This window comes from Eptesicus fuscus, chromosome 19 (genome assembly GCF_027574615.1).
Source record: "Eptesicus fuscus isolate TK198812 chromosome 19, DD_ASM_mEF_20220401, whole genome shotgun sequence".
NCBI classification, from domain to species: domain Eukaryota; kingdom Metazoa; phylum Chordata; class Mammalia; order Chiroptera; family Vespertilionidae; genus Eptesicus; species Eptesicus fuscus.
The window spans coordinates 15,832,370-15,852,275 of record NC_072491.1 but is presented as its reverse complement, the minus strand read 5'-3'; positions in this window follow the sequence as shown (position 1 = coordinate 15,852,275).

The window sequence follows — 19,906 nt, the reverse complement described above, 5'->3', positions numbered from 1 at the left end:
ACTGGATTACATGCAATGACTAAAGTCAGAGCTAAGTAATCTCCTCCATCACAAAGGGCTAAGAGAGTTTGTTACCACCAAGACAACAATGCAAGAAATGCTAAAGAGACTGCTGTAAAAAGAAGAAACAGAAAGGCAAGAAGAAACACAAACATTAAGAATAAAAATGACAAACAAGTACTTATCAATAATAACATTACATGTAAATGGATTAAATGCCCCAATCAAAAGTCATAGGGTAGCTGAATGGATTTTCCTTTTTATTCTCATTTTTCTGACATATATCCTTAAATAACCTCATCAGAATGTTGTACATATGAAATGAAACTCATGAATATTTATGTATGTGAAAAAGTATTTATTTTGCTCTCATCTTTGGTTGATAGTTTAGCTGGGAATATAATTCTAGGTTTAAAAATTATATCTTTACCCTGATAAACTTGAGAATATACTTTTCTGTATTCCATCATTCAGTATTCCTTGATTGGAAATCTTATACAAGTCAGACACTTTGTATGTTATTTACTCTTCACTTTAATGATTTTTTTTGTTATTTTCATTATTTTCTCATTAACTTTCTGTTTTTGGACTTTTACACTTCTCTACTACACCAGTAATTATTTTAGGAATAGGCAAGAGAACCAATTCTGGACCTGGGGGAGTCATTGGAAGCTTTTCTGGGGGGAGGGATTCCTTAATTGCTCTTAAGAGAGAATTATAGAGAATTTGTTTCTCTCCTTCAAAAAAGAAAGGAGGAAAATACTGCATCACTTACTTCTGTCATCCATTTTTTATAATGAGGAAAACTACCTCTAAAAGAAGGCTAACTCACAGAGGAGTGAATACCAAAGAGAATAGTGTTCAAATGAAGCTGAAGTCTAGTCATACTGGGCTTAGCTGTTTTGCCCTTACTGGTAGACTTCCCATTATATGCACCAATACAATTTCTTACTGTTTATGCCATAAGTATTGTTTTGCTCTTTTGTTACTCAAAGCTGAAAGAGTCTTTAGTGATACTGTGGTATAAAATCTTTTTATCTTTTATTCTGGAGTCAAATGGATGGAGGAAGAGTGGGAAATGTGGATGAGGAATAGGATTGTCACCCTGTGGTGTGGTTTAGAAGTCAGACTTTCAGTTTAGCTAACAGCATCCCTGCCACCCTCTGTGTAGCTGCCAGTTCTAACTCTTGTGCCTCTTTAGGTGTGTCATACACACAATGTAGTACTAGTACTATCATGGTATCTGGAGACAGAGTATTTGGGATCAAACCTTGGCTCTGCCACTTCTTAGCTAGGTGGTCTTTTGCGTGTTATTAAAGGTCTGTATGCTTCAATTTACTTATATTCAAAGTGGAAATATAATGGTATCTAATGCAGAGGGTACCTGCATTAAATGTATTATTGTATGTCAAGTGTTTGGCATGTAGAAAATGCTGTTTAATTGTTAGCTAATAATAAATTACTTCAACGCTTTTCTTGCCACCTTTTTTTTAGCAATAGGACCCTAACTATTTTCAAGATGTTCAGTTAGAAGTACTAATTTTCTGAGATTACCTTCCAGCTAGATTTGTCTATGCAATGCACTTCAGACTAATAAAATGCAAGTAGGAATCTACTGGATGAGACTGTAAAAAAGCTAAATTTTTTGTGCTCAAAAGTAAGAATGCATCTTCTCCTTTTTGGCCTATCCCCTTGTTCATATCTGGATTGGGACATATGCTTGGATATAAAAGAGCCACTTTGCAATCATAAGAACAAAATCTACACACTTGGGAATGTAGTTGGAAAGGAGAAGGAGCCAATCCTGATGGCTTCCTGTAGCAGTGTATCAGCCTTGAGCTGACTCTGGAATTCTTAGACACAGCACTTAGGTTTTTGTTACATTCCGCCAAAGGCAATTCTAACTGCTACCCAAGGGACCTCCTGGACATGGTGGTCCTCTCTTCTTGTCTTTTGAAATCTTTGTTTTTATGAAGGTTATTTTCTTATTCTGCTTTATACTTCAACAGATTTCCATCCTCCATTTACATTTTAGAAATTGTTTAGCTATCTGCAAATATTTTCAGTGACTTCTTCCCATCCCCCTTACCTTTAAGGTTTACTCCTTTCCTATCCTGGTATTTTCTTCTCTGGAGAAAACAGAAATAACAGTAATACCCATCCCAGGGACTGTGAATTTTAATGCTTTCAGGGGCCAGGGGTAATGTAAAGGAATGAAATATTCAGATGTAAGTTATATGGATTGGTGAGGCCTGTGGAGAAACGGAGAGTATATGTTCCTGTTAAAGGGGTCTTAAGACAATTCAAATAAATATTGTGCCACTCAAAGAATATAGACCTGAAGCCCCAATGTGACTGTAGGCTGCCATTCTGCAATTTCTGATTCTGACTTGCCCTGGCTGGTGTGGCTCAGTTGGCTGGGTGTTGTTCTTTGCACCGAAAGGTTGCTGGTTTGATTCCTGGTCAGAGCACATGGCTGGGTTGCAGGCTTGATCCCTGGTGGAGGCCATGCAGTAGACAGCTGATCCTTTCTTAAAAAGGATTAATAAACTATTAATAGTTTAATAAATGGTTATTTTTAAAGTTCTGATTCTAACTTAAACACATTTATTGATGAGAAAGAGCTCTCATACTCACTGATCTCACCAAAACACCATCAGTAACAACAAAGCAATACACAGTCAAGACCTTTTAACATGAAAAGTGTATTTAGCTAAATACTTCCACTTGTTTTCTTCTGAATAGTTTTTCCAATTTTTGGTTTTTAGCTGATACAGAAGATGATACTGTAACTCTAATATTATACTCAATAGGAATAACAAACCAAAATCCTCTCTGTGAGGGTTGCTCTAGTTTGGAAGAAAACCAACTCCAAGCAAAAATGCATGATAGCAAAATACGTATTTCCCATCCCTCCTCAGTTGCTTTAATCTTCTTGGCTTCCTGTAAGAATGCATCTGAATGGCACCAACCAGAGACCAGGCCTGTGCCACTCCCATTTCCTACAGAGATGAGTGCATTTGCAGAGGCAATAAAGGCTTGCTGTGCTGGTTCTGGAGATTGGTTATGTCTTCGGCCCTATGCACTTACATCTGCAAAGATAAAGGTTTTATCAGCACGGAAACTGAAGTTCAGAATGGAAAAGTGCACTAGAAATGGACAGTTAAGAAATCTGGATGCTTAAGCAAATGGACAGTGTACTGGACTGATAATCCGGAAACCAGGATTCTCGTTTAGACTCATCGAGTTAGAACATTATATTGATTCCTTAGCCTCAATGTTCATATCGGTAATCATTAAATATTTCTCAGGTTCTAAATTCATTGACGGTACTTCTAAGGTTAGTTTTAAGTACTTTCTCTTAGACTGAGAATTTCTAAAGGGCAGGAAACTTGTCTATTTTATTTCTGTAGCGCTTATCCACCTAAGACGATCTTGAGAGTGTTCTTGATAATGTTGACAACTTGACACATTCTAGATGTATTTTCCTTATTACCTTTTCATCTCTACTTTAATATGTTGAGGAACTCCATGCAGGGAAGACCCAAACAATTACGTCTCTGGAACAAGTTTCATTGAGAAGTCCCAGTCCAGAAGTCTGGATAAAGAGAACATGAACTTTTGTCATGTTTTTGGCAGTTGTGGGAAATAAAGCCTGGTTTAATTTAGTACAGAGTATCGCCTTAGGATTTTCATAAGATAGATAATGCTGACTAGAATATTTGGCAGGAAGATGTTTTGAAATATTTACTGTCATTAGGAAATGTAGTTCATGACTTCAGACTAGGGGTTTTTATTCATATTGACACAATTCCATTTAAATATCCCCATGGTAATAAAAAGCTTGGATTTGCAAAGACCAAAATAGATATGACCAATAATAGTTTGTGTTTCAACTATATTCTAAAACCAGTTTTTGACTTAACTGTCAAGTCCCCTTTTCCTGTAAAAAAAATTCTCTGTCACATTGCCACACAACATCCTGTTTTCCCAAGCTGCCAGGAAGCCGTCCGCTATTGATGCCTGAAATGGAGAAACACTTCTCCCTATCATCTTCTTGGATCAAAACTTGGTCTCCTCTACCTGAACTACTTAGATGAGATTATCAGGAAATATTGAGTATTTTCCCAGTTTTTAATGATGATGTAAAAATCTTGGTTTCATTGAAATAATACAAAACCTAGACTTTCATATTTAAGACTTAGAGGCCCGATGCACGAAATTTGTGCAAGAATAGGCCCTCGCAGCCCCAGCTGTCTTGCAGCCCCGTCCCCCTGCCCACTGGTCATCCTAGAAGGTCATTCCGCCATCCAGTCTAATTAGTATATTAGCTCTTTATTATATAGGATAGTATCCCAGTGTTTGAATTCTCATCTTTTCTCATCAGTCAGTAAATACACTTATATCCTGTGTCTGCTATGCACCTAGCCATTCTTCTCAGGACTAGATTTGCTACTTGGAGAACAACCAAAAAATAGACTTAAGTGACAGTCTAAGTTTTTTCGTACCATAGTGGCTGAAATGCTACAAAGCAGAGATTCATTTAAGTGGAAAGCAAATAACTTTTGATGGTAAATTATTAGTATTGTTAATTATTACAATTGTAATCTTTTATTTTTTATAACTAGACAAACTGGAGACACTAAAAGTAGTAAAAAATAAGAAAAGGGAAATTAATTTTGGATTTTCAACAGTAAGAAGTCAGTGCTCACCCGACCAGTGTCGCTCAGTGGTTGAGCATTGACCTATGAACCAGAAGGTCATTCTGCCATCCAGTAGGTCACAGTTCTATTCCAGGTCTGGTCACATGCCTGGGTTTCAGGCTGAATACCCAGTAGGGGGCATGCAGGAGGCAGCCAATCAATGATTCTCTCTCATCATTGATGTTTTTATCTCTCTCCCTCTCCCTTCCTCTCTGAAATAAAAAAAAAAAATCAATAAAAATATATATATTTTAAAAGAAGTCAGTGCTGGTTGGATGAAATTCACTCACTGATTGATTGATTCATTCATATATTCAATAAAATATACTTTATCAGTGTTTATATCATACCACTCTCTCTTTGAAAAGCTGGAGATAGAAAGACTTGCAGGCATAAAAAAAATGACAATATTTAATAACTGTGCTCTGGGCAGGAGGCGATCATAAGAGGAGAAGAATAATAAGCTGAGAAAAAGGGACCTGGTAAATTTGACCACTCAGATATTTGACCTCAGGCCAGCCCTGCTTTCCTTCATGATGACACTTTAGTCAGAGCAAACAAGAGCAAGTGTATAGTTTAGAGCAAAAACAAACAACAAGCTCATATCTTTCAACCTTTTACCGACAACTACTATTTCTGTATGTGAGTACTTGTATAGTTTCAATAAAACAATCTGATTGCAATAACAGTTTTTTGGCAGTATCTGTGACCTAGAACATGCACTAGTTTTTCTTGGGTATAGCTACAAGTTTACAGTTCACCACATGGTTAATGCTATGGAACGTTCACCCTACTGAAGTAAATAACAATATACAATATCAATAAACTCAGAAAAAGATGCAGACATCAACTTGAATTAAATGAAGGCCTCAATGATTTGTCCTCAGTCTCATTCTTTGCATATTTGTTTAAGCCTATTAAGATTTATTTTTTAACAGCTTGAAACAGTTTTGCCATAGGAAACTTTAGATGACATAGCCATAACATTGGGGGTGAGAGGGACCTATTTAAAGCAATTTTTTAAAAGTTGTATCTGCTCATCTGATGTTCCTTGTCTGTCATAGCTAATTATTTATGGCAGGGTACCTTGAACTCAGGAAAATAGGTGGCAACAGAGATTCTTGAGATCACTGTGATCCAACAGTTTGCTGTGAATTAAACATAAGCATACTCAATAAAGAGTGAAGAATGCACATTGGATTTCTAATACAAATATCTAGATCTTGGTCATGAAAAAAAATGAGAATGATTAGCCACTATGTAAAAATGTGACTTATTAAGAAATACCCAATGAAATATTACTTATTAATGGGTTATTATGTGTTATTGGTTAAATTGTGTCTCCCTGCAATTCATATGTTGAAATCCTAACCTTTCATATTTCAGAATGTGACCTTACATAAAGATGGGATCCTTACAGAGGTAATCAAATTAAAAGGAGGTCATTAGGATTGGCACTAATTCAGCATGACAGGTGTCTTTTTAAAAAGGGGAAATTTGGAGACAGATACACATGCAGAGAGAAAGCATGTGGAGATGAAGGCGGGGATTGAGGTGGTGTTTTGACAGGTCAAAGAATGCCACAGATTTCCAGCAAAATCCCAGAAGCTAGCAGAGAAGCAGGAAACAAATTCTTTTTCAAAGCTCTTAGAAGAAACTAACCCTACTAACACCTGGATCTTGGATGCCTAACCTCCAGATCTGTGCGTGAGACCATCAAGTTATATTATAAAGCCATGCAATTTGTGGTAATTTGTTATGGCAGCCCCAGCAAAGTAACGAAGTGGCTTGCTGTCTTCAAAATATTGCCAACTGCTTTGTTTATTGCTCTAATGGCTTCTGTCTGTTTGGTTGTGTAACTTTCTGAGACTACTAATTTTAGTAATAACAATGATAATAGTAACAGGTAGTTTTTTGAAACTTACCATATCCCAAGTTCTGTTTTTATCATTTCGGACCCTATGAAATAAATGGGGAATGAAGGAAAGATTTTTCATGCGCAAGAAGTAATTTTATTTACTAAGCATTCATGGACAATATTAAGTATGCTTTTTTTTTTTTTTAAGTAACTGAGTATTTTGGAATAGGTTTAAAGGAGCTTATGTTACTCACACTACTACAGAAATTATCTTGATGTAGGGTGCTGCTCCAACAAGATCCGATGAGAGGAAAGCCTTTTTCATATGCATTACATGTTTTCTCAGTTGTGTTTTACTTTTGACTTTGTTCTTATGGTTTGGTTTTCCTCTTTGTGTTTTTGTATGAAAGATCTCATCTACTTCAAGATTATAAAAACATCACCTATTTTTCATTTATCTAATTTTATATATTTTATATCTTATAAAATTAAATCTGAATGATACAAGAAACAGAATTAATTATACATTGACTGAGGAACAGCCTGGGGGTCAGTCATCTCATCACCACTACCCACAGTAGTAGCAGGGTTAGCACTCTTAGCTATGTGATGAGACTGGTCTTGTCTGCTGCTTACTCCTTGACTATGCAAAGCTTTCTCTGTTGTCAATTAAATGTCGCCTTTTCAAGGAGGTCTACCTTGACCAATCCATTTCAAATGATAACCTCTGTGCACTCCTGATGCCCCTACCCTACTCTGCTTTTTAAAAATCTACACAGTACTTCTTATCTTCTAGCGTGCTACATTACTCATTTATTTCTTAATAATTTATCCACCCTCGGCTCTTGGTGTTTACTATTTGCATGGCACATCTTTTCTATCCATTTACTTTCAACCTGAGTCTGTATTTTTAAAGTATGTCTCTCAGAGAGACATTCTTTTTCTCCATTCTGTCAGTTTTTGCTTTTTATTGGAAAGTTTGTCATTAAAACTTAATGCAGTCATTGATGTAGCTGGATTTGGGTCTACCATTTCATTATTTGTTTTCTTTTTGTTTGTTTGTTTTACTGTTAATGATTTCTGACTCCTTTTGGATTATTAGAATGTCTTTTAAAATTCTATTTTAATTTATTTATTGACCTTTTAGTTATGTCTCTTTGTATTTGTTTAAGTGTTTAAGGATTAAAATATACATTCTTATCTGTTCAAACTCTACTTAGAATTCATATTGTGCTACTTCACATAAATATACATAGGGATATATATTAGAATCTTATAGATCTATTAACCACTCACTCACATCTTCTATAATTGTCACAGATATTACATCAACACACATTATAAGCCCCATAAGATAATGCTATAATTTTTATTATAATTACTCTTATGTATTTAAAAAAACTACATGGACAGTAAAATAGTCTATCATATTTATCCAGATAGTTAACATCTTTAATGCTTTTCATTCCTCACTGAAAATGGAAGTTTTCATCTTGTATCATTTCCCTTTATACTAAACAACTTTCTTTAGTATTTCTTGCAGTGAAGATGTGCTAGTGACAAATTTATGTATTTTTATTATATTTGAAAACAGTTTTATTCGTTCTTCAATCTGGAAAAAATATGTCCACTGGATATGGAATTCTAGATTGGCCATTATATTTTTTAAGTTAAAATTGTAAAGATGTTGTTTCACTGCATTCTGATCTTTATTTTCTAGTGAGAAATCAAAGATCATTCAAATTGTTGTTTCCCTCTATGTAGTGTCTTTTTCCTCTTTCTGTTTTCAAGATTTTCTCTTTATTGTTGATTTTCAGAATGGTTTTGTTTATTTTGACACTTCTTGGGGTTCACTGAGCTTCCTGAGTCTATAAATGTATGGCTCACAAAATTGGGAAAATTTTGGTCATTATACATTCAAATATTTCATATGCTCTATCCTCTTTCTCTGCATTTTTATACCAATTGTACATATTTATAAACTTTTGCTATTATCCCAAAGGTATTTTGTTCGTTTTTTCAATCTTTCCCCTCTCTGTTCATTTGATTAGATGACTTCTGTTGAAATATATTCAAGTTCAAAGACTCATTCTTTTGTTATCTTCATTATTCAATATAACAATCCAGTACATATTTTTCAGATATTGGATATTTTGTTTAGAATTCCTATTTGATGCAATGGTAAATGGGATTGTGTGTTTTTTGTTTTTTTTTAGTTTCTCTTTCTGTGAGTTCGTTATTGTTGTATAAAAATGCCATAGATTTCTGGGTGTTAATTTTATGTCCTGCTACTTTGCTGAATTCATTTATTAAATCTAGTAGTTTTTTTTTATAGAGTCTTTATGGTTTTCTATGTACAATATCATGTCATCTGCAAATAATGAGTTTTACTTCTTCCTTTCCAACTTGGGTACCTTTTATTTCTTCTTCTTGTCTGATTGCTATGGCTAGCACTTCCAATACTATGTCGAACAGGAGTGGTGAAAGTAGGCATGCCTGTCTTGTTCCTGTTCTTAGGGGAAATGGTTTTAGTATTTGCCCATTGAGTATGATGAAAAAATAGATGGAAATGCATAATAAACATGGGAAAAGATGTACAGCATTACTAGGATTCAGGAAGATACAAATGAAATTCTGAGAGCAGCAAGCATTAGCAAACATGTAGGGAAATGGAAACTTTCACACACTTTTAGTAAGATGCAAGTTAGACACTACTAGACTGCAATTTTCAAATTTCAGTAAAGTTGAAGATGTAAATATTTTAAATCCCAGTGATTCTACTAAGACTATACCATAGAAAAACTCTAACACTGGTGCACAGACACAAACATAAAAATGTACATAAATATTTGCAGTAGATTTATAGTAACCTACCAGCTCATAAACACGAGACTATAAATAAAATTCAATATATTTATACAAAGGAATATTATAAAGCAGCTCAAATGAATGATCTAGAGGTACATGTTTCACCATGAAATATGTGAAAACATATTAAAGAAACAGATGAGTCTATATAGCATCGTGCCATTTATATGCATTTAGAGATGAAAAAGCAATATTATATCTTTGTAACCGTATACCCATGTCACAAAGATACATTAACTTGCATGGACATGATATATACAGTAAATTTTCATTTCACAATCATTATATGTTGTTTTGACTTTAAGCAGAACAAAACATAACAAAACCAGTTTTACCATAGACAAATTGACATGAACGAGAATTAAGTTCCTACAGCATATTTCTGGTCACAAAAGCATTACCAAAGTTTTAAATAAACACCCAAAATACTTCTAATATTAAATATTCAAATGAATGTAATCTATACAGACATTAAAGAAAAATGAAGAAAAATAAATAAGGTTATTATTTTCCAAACTGCTTATTTCAGTTCATGTTTGCTCATGAACAGCACCTCTTCTGGCTGCTCAGGGTGGGACCTCTGCTGGACAGGACGCCCTTCCATCACAGGGCAAACTCACGCTCTCACCCACACCCACACCCACACTTACTCAGACTGGGGCAATTTAGAGACCTTAGTTTTCCTGATGTGCACATCTTTGGGATGTGGGGGGAAGCCAGAGTACCCTGAGAAAACCAGCCCAGACATGCGGAGAATGTGCAAATTCTACACACGCAGTGGCCCCAGCTGGCAATCGATATTTTTTTATCAACAACATTATAACAAAACTAGAGGCCCGGTACACGAAATTCGTGCACTTGGGGGTGGGGGTCTCTCAGCCTGGCCTGTGCCCTCTCACAGTCTGGGAGCCCTGCCATGTAGGCGGGAGAGGATCCTGCCACCACCACTATGCTTGCCAGCTGTGAGCCCGGCTCAGGGCTTCTGGCTGAGTGGTACTCCTTCTGTGGGAGCACACTGACCACCAGGAGGAAGCTCCTGCATTGAGTTTCTGACCCCTGGTGGTCAGTGTGCATCATTGCGACCGGTTGTTCTGTTGTTCAGTTGATTTGCATATTAGCCTTTTATTATATAGGATGGCATTGAACAAGATGGTGTTATTAGACCTGCTACGCTAAATTCAAATAAGTAGTTAACTGTGGGTAGTGAGGCAAATGATACCAAGAAGTAGATTCATAGTTTAATTTTGTATACAAGATTGTTCATTATATTATATTCCATATATATTTAAATCCATATAGGCTAATATATTTCATATAAAAGTGAGGATAATAATAACACTTTCATAATAATATTGTTTTGAGAATTAACCTTTTGCACTCGGATGTCAAGTGTGACTCGACATGGTTAGTATCGGTAGCAGCTCGTATGTCGAATTGTATTGAATGTATCAATAATTTGAAATATAAAAAAATCCAAATCAATAAGTTTGTATGAAAAGAAACTCTAGTTTTTTATTCTACTGCCGCGCTTTGTAAAATCTGGAGTATTTAAAAAATTAAATCCCGAGTAGAATAAAGGAATCAAGAAAAAAGCAAGCGAGTGCAAAGGGTTAAGTGAGGCAGTACATATAGATAACTGTCAAAATGATAAAAAAGTTAGTGAGGTGGGACAGGTTTTATAAAAAACAACAATGATCATAGAAGTTGTAATGAAAATACCTAGCAGTTCAACAAAGGCAAACATTAAAAATTTAATAAACAAGATCCATATTAAAATTCACTCTATTAGCAGTATAGATAAACACCAATTCAAACAAATGGAAATATAAACTGGGCCCCTAGATTAGAAGATTGAAATGTGTAGAGATGTCACTCCTTTAAAAATCAATTTATATGTTAATCATGTCATAAACAAAATTTATGACATACTTCACTAACAGGGAAGTATTTTCCAAAGAATACTTTTGGCAGAGTAATAATATTTTAATAATAAAAACTCTTCTAAATCAATAAAAAATAAGATTCCAGAATTTAAAAATAGACAAAGGAAATGAGCAGATAATTTACAAGTGCTGAAACACAAATAGCCAATAAACATGCAAAAAATGTTCAATCACACCAGTGGTCAGAACTATAATATTAAAAAAAGCAGTAAGTTACACTTATCAAATTAGCAAAGATTTTTAATAATCTAATTGATTACGTGGGCAAGATTTTCATAACAATGGCAGGAAATGTTCAGAAGATTCCTCCACATGTAAACAATTACAAATCTGCCAAAAATACTAAAAACAACCATGTAAATGCACCAGAAATCATTGAATGGCAGGCAGAAACTTGAGAAACATTTATTCCATAAAGACTACCACTGCTTTGAGCAAGAACTCCCACTTTGTGGCTTTCTTATCTATGGGAGCTCCACAATTCCTCCAGGTCAGATGGCGAGGAACCACAAAACTTAATAGTTTCAAGTAGCAGATAACAGAGTTCAGAGCTATAGAAGACCTGGCAATTTTATACTCCAAAATCTGAATATAATCTCTGCCCAAGTCACTGGCTAACTGTTTCAAGCTTGACTAATACATAAATAATAGCATATGATAATAAAATAACTTAAAAGATCTTTGAAGAATATCTTCCTAAATTAATGCCATGTAAAAATTCTAACATTTAAAACTGTATGTACAATGTGTTTTTGTAGGGGGACATAAAAGGAAAGAAGGAAGAAAAGGATTGTATACCTATATCCCAGGTGTTGGCTATCTTCTTTGCCTCTTGCTTTAAGAGGGCATAGAGCCCGGCCTGTGTGGCTCAGTGGTTGAGCATCAACCCATGAACCAGGAGGTCATGGTTCAATTCCCAGTCAGGGCACCTGCCCGGGTTGTAGGCTCAATCCCCATTGTGGGGTGTGCAGGAGACAGCTGATCAATGATTCTCTCTCACCATTGATGTTTCTGCCCTCTCCCCCCTCTCTCTTCCTCTCTGAAGTCAACAAAAATATATTTTTTTAAAATAAGAAAGAGGTCATAGATATTCTTAAGTGAATTCGCTTCTAAACCTTCACTTTGTTGAGTTTGTATTCTTACACAATGCAGGTCGTCTGAAAATGTGCTGTGATATATTTTGGATTCTTTTGCCACCACCCTCTTCACTGTTAAAGATTTTCATGGCTTTTAAGTGGATGAAGGTAGGTATCAAACTGCCATTATCTTCAGATTCTTAGATAAAATAAATGAAAGAGGTAGTAATTCTATTTTAAAATGTCAATACCTGCAGCCTGTCAGAAATTATGTTTTGAAACTGTTTACACGGGATGAAAATGTCTGATATGAGCCTAAAAATGTTCAAGGTCTTTCAGAATTTATTTTCCAGTATACGAACAAAAATTTAAAGTCCCTTGCCTAAAGAATCCTCTTAAACAAAAACCGTAGTGAGTAATGTGAATTTTACTGAAGATCTTAGAGGGGAGATAGCTCAGCAAACAATTTTAAAATGTTTTACTAGATATTTTGTTCCCCAAACACTTTCAGAGCATCTTGCCACAGCAGGTTTTGGTTGGTTTTTTCATGCTCTCTCATCCTTACACATTTACAAGCACCCTTCCCTGTTCCTATGTACTACTCCAGCTTCTATCTCCAGGCTTTTGTACCTAAATTTATATCTGTCCTTCCTGTTACATAGCGCTCCCTTCTTAGCAGCCTGTTCAGCAACCGTCTTTGCTTACTTGAGCCTGCTTTTTTTTGGCTATTCCTGTATGAAAATTATTGCATTTGTCATTAAAATGTATTATATAAACTGGAAGAAAATTCTCCAAAATTTTAATATTTTTACTTATAGGGAACTTTTATTTTCTTCTTTATTGTTTTTCCAAATTCTTTCTACATTTTTCACAAACATCATGTTTGATTATAGTGAAAAATTGAGACATAGAAAAATGAGAAGAAATGGAATAAAGACTTATGGGAACTTAAAAATAACAAAGGCAGCTTCACAGGGCAATGGGAAAGGGACAGTTTATTTATTTTTTATTATTTTTTTATCCTCACCTAAGGAGGATAAAAGGATGTTATTTGTGTATTGATTTCAGAGAGAGAGAGAGAGAGAGAGAGAGAGAGAGAGAGAGAGAAATATAAATATAAGAGAGAAACACTGATCAGTTAGTTGCCTCCCATACATGCTCCCACTGGGGATCCAACCCAAAAGCTAGCTATGTGCCCTGACCTGGAATCAAACCTGAAACCATTTGGTGTACAATTTAAAAGCATATTTATTTCCTGTTTCCTAACTTTGTGGGATACTCTTCTCAGTTCACAGATTAAAAAAACGAACCAACAAAAATTCTTAGAACTGCCCATTTTCATGCAGCAGTGCAACTCTCCAGCTGGACCCTTCCAATCGAGAAGGTCAGTGTTTTTAATCCAGTGTTCTCTGTAGAAAGACCTTTGTTCAGTAGATCACATCGTTGTCTGTCTACTGCTTTGAAATACCAATGGGACTAGATTCAGGGACCTGAGCAAAGGGCAACCTGAGGACCAAGGGCCAGTATGATCCATACTTCAACTTCAATCACAGGCACATTCATTTTGTCTGTTAAATATGTAGGGGTACCAGGTCAGGTTCTATTTGACAAACATCTTCTGTTACAAATACAAAAAAAAAAAGAAGTCTGAGAAATTCTCTTTAGTGTAAACATTTATATATCATTTGTAACCTTTTCTCCAAAAATGATATCTAATGCCCCTCATTAAACCAGGAGAAAACTTCCTTTCTCTGGAATTTGATGTGAATCAGGAAGTACGAAACAATAACTGTATTCTCAATTAAGTACTCAACAAATAAAGAGCAAAAATTTCTTATGCTTGCAGAATTCCAGAAGTCTTCCCAGTGGAATACTATTTAACTTTTGTAGAATATTGCCAATGAGAATGTGACTTCCGTAGAGATTATTTTTGCGAGTAATATTTTCCACTACAGCCTAACCTTGGCTTATCACATAAAGGAAACTAATGTATGCTGAGCACTTAGACAAAGAAGTAAAAGCCTTTTTCAATTTGTCTGTTAATATTTTTCTTTTAGGTGATAAGCCTACCATTATAGTATTTCATTTAAGAGTACCGCTTTTCCTGTACCAAGGTTATTGATGGGAATTGACTCTATATAATCTGCTTACATATTTTTTAATATTGTAATATATAGCACCAACAGAAAAATCTTAATAAGGCAGAACTCTTTAAGAGTGTTTTTTTGGGGGGTTTGTCATCTCTGAGATAGAATTTTAACTCTAGTAGTTAGGTCGGTCACTGTTCAAGTGTGTATATTTGAATAATTCTGGGATTCTTTACCTTGGATAAGAGGTATGTTGGTGTATGAATGGGTAAAGTAAGTATGAAGATGTACAGAGGTAAGTCTCAGCCATGACAGTGTGCCAAGCACTGCTCTATGCCACTGAGTTGCAATAATTCATTTAATCTTTACAGCAACCTTAGGAGGAAAGAAAAAACCATTATCTCCTTTTGGAAATAAACTCATTTGTATACTGTGAATTAATTTTGAAAAGGGTTCCAAGAATTCAAAACAGGAAAATGGTGCTAGGTAAACTGGATAATCACATGCACAAGAATGAAATTTTGGACCCTTATCTCACACCATACAAAAAGTCAACTCAAAATGCATTTAGAACTTAAACATAGGATCTAAAATTATAAAACTCCTAGAAGAAAACATAGGGAAAGGCTCTTTGGCAGTGATTTTTTTAATATGTAGCCAAAAGCACAGGCACTAAAAATAAAAATAAACAAGTGAACCTTGACAGTATTATGCTAAATTAAATAAGCCAAACAAGGACAAATACTATATGATTTCACCCATATGTGTAGTCTAAAAGAAGCAAAACAAATGAACAAACAGAACAAAAATAAACTTACAGATACAGAGAACAGATTAATGATTACCAGAGTGGAGGGAGTTTGGGGGATGGGTGAAATGGGTGAAGGTTGTCATCTGTAAGGTGATGGTAACTAGCCTTGTGGTGGTAATCACTTTGTAGTGTATCCCGATGTTGAATTATAATGCTCTACAGCTAAAACTTACACAATAAAATAATTTTTAAAAATTAAGCAGAAAATAAATAAATAAAGTGGGACTACATCAAGTAAAAAGATTCTGTACAGCAAAAAAAAAAAAAAAATCAACAAAATGAAAAGGCAACCTATGGAATGGGTGAAAATATTTGTAAACCACGTATTTGATAAGTAGTTAATATCCAAAATATATAAGAGACTCCTACAATTCAATTACAATATAACAACAAAAATGTTTTAAATTGAGGTAAGGACCTGAATAGATATTTTTTTCCCAAAGAAGATATACAGATGACCAACAGGCATATGAAAAGTTGCTCAACTTCATTAACCATCAGGAAGATGCAAGTTAAAACTACAATGATATCATCTCACACCTGTTAGGATGGCTATTATTTAAAAAACACACACGAACATGACAAGTTTTGGAACACTGTTGGTAAGAATGTAAAATGGTTCAGCTCTAGCAAAAAAAAAAAAAAAAAGAGGAGGTTACTCAAAAATTAAAAAATAGAACTACCATATAATCCAGCATTCCCCCTTCTGGGTATTTATTCAAAGGAGTTGAAATCAAGATTTCAAAGAGATACCTGCAGTCCCATGTTTATTGCTGCATTATTAACAATAATTAAGATAAGGAAACAATCTGAATGTCCATTCATGGATGAACAGATAAAGAAAATGCAGCATATATGTATAGTGAAATATTGTTCAGCCTTGAAAGGGAAGGAAATCTTGGAATTTGTGACAATATGAATGGACCTTGAGGACTTTATCCTAAATGAAAAAAGCAAGATACAGAAAGACAAATACTATATGATCTCACTTAAATGTGTGTAGAATCCAAAATACTAAACTCATAGAAGTAGAGAGGAGAATTGTGATTGCCATGGGCTGGGAGCAGGGGAAAATGAAAAGGTGATGGTCAAAGAATATAAAGTTTCAATTATACAAGATAAATTAATTCAGGAGATCTACTTTACAGCATTGTGCCTATGGCTAATAAAATGGTGTTGTATACTTACATTTTTTTAAAAAGGATAGATCTTATCTTGTGTCGTTAACTCACACACACAAAAATAAAATAATAAAGAAGGTAGGAGAAAACTTTAAGAGGCTATGGACATGTCTGTGTTCTTGATGGTAGCGATGGTGGTGTATACTTAGCCAAAACTCATCAAGTTGTATACATTAAATATATACAGCTTTTTACATGTCAATCATACTTTTATAAAATGGTTTAAAATTTTTCCAAATCTTCCTTTGTAACTGGTAAGTGACTAGCTACATTGAGTTTAGTCTATTTCAGATGTCCATTCATTCATTCTACAAATATTTATGGCAAGCCTACTAATGCTGTGGGTGACTAGGTTTATAGTGAACATCTGTTGTTTTTGTTTATTCCTTATTCATTCCTCCTGTGACAGAGAACAACATTCCAACTTTGTTTTGGAAACTATACATTCCTCACCATAAATAGAGCTGGAGATAATGGTGTCTAGTGGCCTTAGATATGCTCCGAATTAGCTCAATGGGAATCTCTCTTGAGAATTTGAACTTTAAGCAGGGATAGAAGAGAAATTTCATTTTTTTCTTTTGTATGGCGTGGTATTACTACTGCTCACTCATCCCTAACTTTCTAGCTCACGGTTGCTACCATGTTACCTATTCTTTCTGTCATGGTTCCTAGTTGTTGTTGTTTTGGTGTTTTTTTTTCCTTTGATATTGTGACCTAATCCACATTCCTTTGATATCTTCCTTTTTGGGTTAAGTTAGCCTGAGTGTGTTTGTTGCTTGCATACATGTTGATAGTTGGTAGAAAAAAAAATCTATCACTAAACATAGATCTTTCTCTCCTAGAACTTATAGTATTGTAGGAGAGGCCACCATATCAATTAAAAATGTTAACCCATTGCAGGAAATACCTCCATCACGTGCAGAGTTGACTATATAACAAAGGAAGTATTGGGGGGCGGGGGGGGGGGGGGTGTGGCAAAAAGGCCATAGGAGGAGTCAATGTTGGACTTGCTGGGTCAGGAAGGTTTCCTCAAATCATTTAATGTTTAATGTTATGTGAAAGATCAGCGAAAGTTTCAAGGCAGAGGAAAAATATCTCAGGCAAGAGGAGTAGCTTACACAAAGGTCTGAAGGTGATGACATGATGTAGTGACAATGTCAGAGAAATGAAGGAAGGAGGTTAACTGTGATTGGACCATATAGATTGGGAGACCAGAGAGGGACTAGATTGGGAAGATTAAACCAGGCATGACTTTGTGACCAGTGTCTAGGAATTTAGATTTTTGTCTTAGAAATAATGAGAAGCCACCTAAAGCTTTTAATTAAGACAGAGATGAAATTAATTTTGGATTTCAGAAAAATTGCTCCAGCAATTGGGGGATCAGTGGAAATATTTTAAGCCCAGAGGCCAGAAGTTCAGTGTGGAGGCTGTCCACAGTCCAAACCTGGCTGTGGGCTGATCTAAAGTGGACAGAGCTGGGATGGAGGATGGTTTTACAGAGCAAGCTGATAGAGCTGGGAACTCTGGGACGGTGGCTGCCTGAATGCTGCTCTCTTCCTCTCTGCAACTAAGCCATTCATTATAACTCCCCTAGCTTAAATAGTGGGGAGAGGGGGAGTGTCTATGAGACAGAGGGTCCAAATATGTATTAACAGAAAAAAAAAGTGGCTTTTCTCCTTCCCAGGATATGTATCTGTGGTGCACAGACTCTAAGGTGGTTCCATGGCCCCCATATATGGTGTCTGTGGCCTTTTGTGATTCTCTTCCTGAGTGTGGGCCGGACCTAGGGCTTGTTTCTAGCCATATAGACTATCACAAAGGTGGCAGGATCTGCCTGATTATGGGTCTGCGATCACCACAGACAAGATTGTAAGGCCTGTCATGGGAGAAGACTTTCTTACTCACTAGTTTTGAGAAACCATAGGCCAGGTTGCGTGCAAGCTGCCATATAGAGAGGGTCATACAGCAAGAAGCTGAGGGCGACTCTAGGCCCAGCACCAGCAAGAAACTAAGAACTCTGGTTTGGCAGCCTACAGGGAGCTGAACACCGCCCACAACCCAGGGGGCTTGGAAGCAGATCCTTTCCCAGTTGAACCCCGGTTAGAATCTAGCCCTGGTGGAAACCTTGATTAGGACCCACTTAGGTCATGCCTGGATTCCTGCCCAACAGAAACTGTGAGATAATAAATGTGTGTTGTTTTCATCTGTTAAACATGAGGTAATATTTTTTTTTCAAATTTTATTTTTCAATTACAGTTGACATTTAATATTATCCTGTGTTTCAGGTACATAGCATAGAGGTGAAACACATATACTTTACAAAGTGATCCCCTTGATATTTCCAGTACCCACCTGGCACCATACAGAGTTATTATAATATTATTGCCTATATTCTCTATGCTGTACTTCATATCCTGTGACTATTTTGTAACTGCCCATTTGTACTTTTTAATCCCTTCACATTTTTTTGGCCCAGTCCTCCCCCTCCTCCCAGAGTGTGAGCTAATATTGCAAAAATTAATATAATGGACAAGTAATACAAAGCAGCATATTCTGTAAAGGGCATAGCTTGTAACCATCTGTGGCCCCCGAGGAAAACAGGACACTGGCTGCATGCCTGGTCTCCTTGGCGTCCAAAGACCAAGAAAGAGAAAAACCAAGGGAGCCGAGGCCCAGTGACGGTAAACAATGGGTGGCAGGGAGCTTGCTGCAGATGCCTGGGTTGGGAAGTAGGGGCCAGCCTCGCTCGGAATCCCCTGGAAACAGTGGAAAAGAACGTGATAACTTTTACTCTCTTGCGGGATGGCTGACACTGCACATATTCCAACAGCCAGACAGGAGCCCACTGAGCCCAACCAAGAAAAATAAACAACCTGCAGAGGCCCAGGAGCTTGAGCAAAAAGTAGCAGTGAGAACACACAGAGTGCACATAGAGTGAAATAGCTTCTAGAGAGGAACGGATGCCCATCAGAACAGAATGATAACAGCACTTAGGTAGAGGCTAGTATAACTAAAAAAAAAGATAATTATTAACTATTAATTTCACAATGTAACTTCTTTCAGATAAATTGGAGGAAAGGATGGTCTCTATTGATAACCAAAGTAATGACCTGGAACATCAAAAGGGAGAGTCATGTAAAAGAACAAAGGGAAAAGGTCTCACTTAACTGTATTCTACGCATATCATATGAAACAAGTCGCATACCTATCCTGGAAATAAGTTTGAAATCCAAACAATAAAGAAAAATTTTGGTGATAGCAAGTTATTCATAAATGAAAAGCATCAGACTTCTCATCTGCAACATTTGAGGCTAAAAGGTGATACATCTCTACTCAACCAAGGCATAACTTACATGTGATGGTGGAAATATATGTAGAA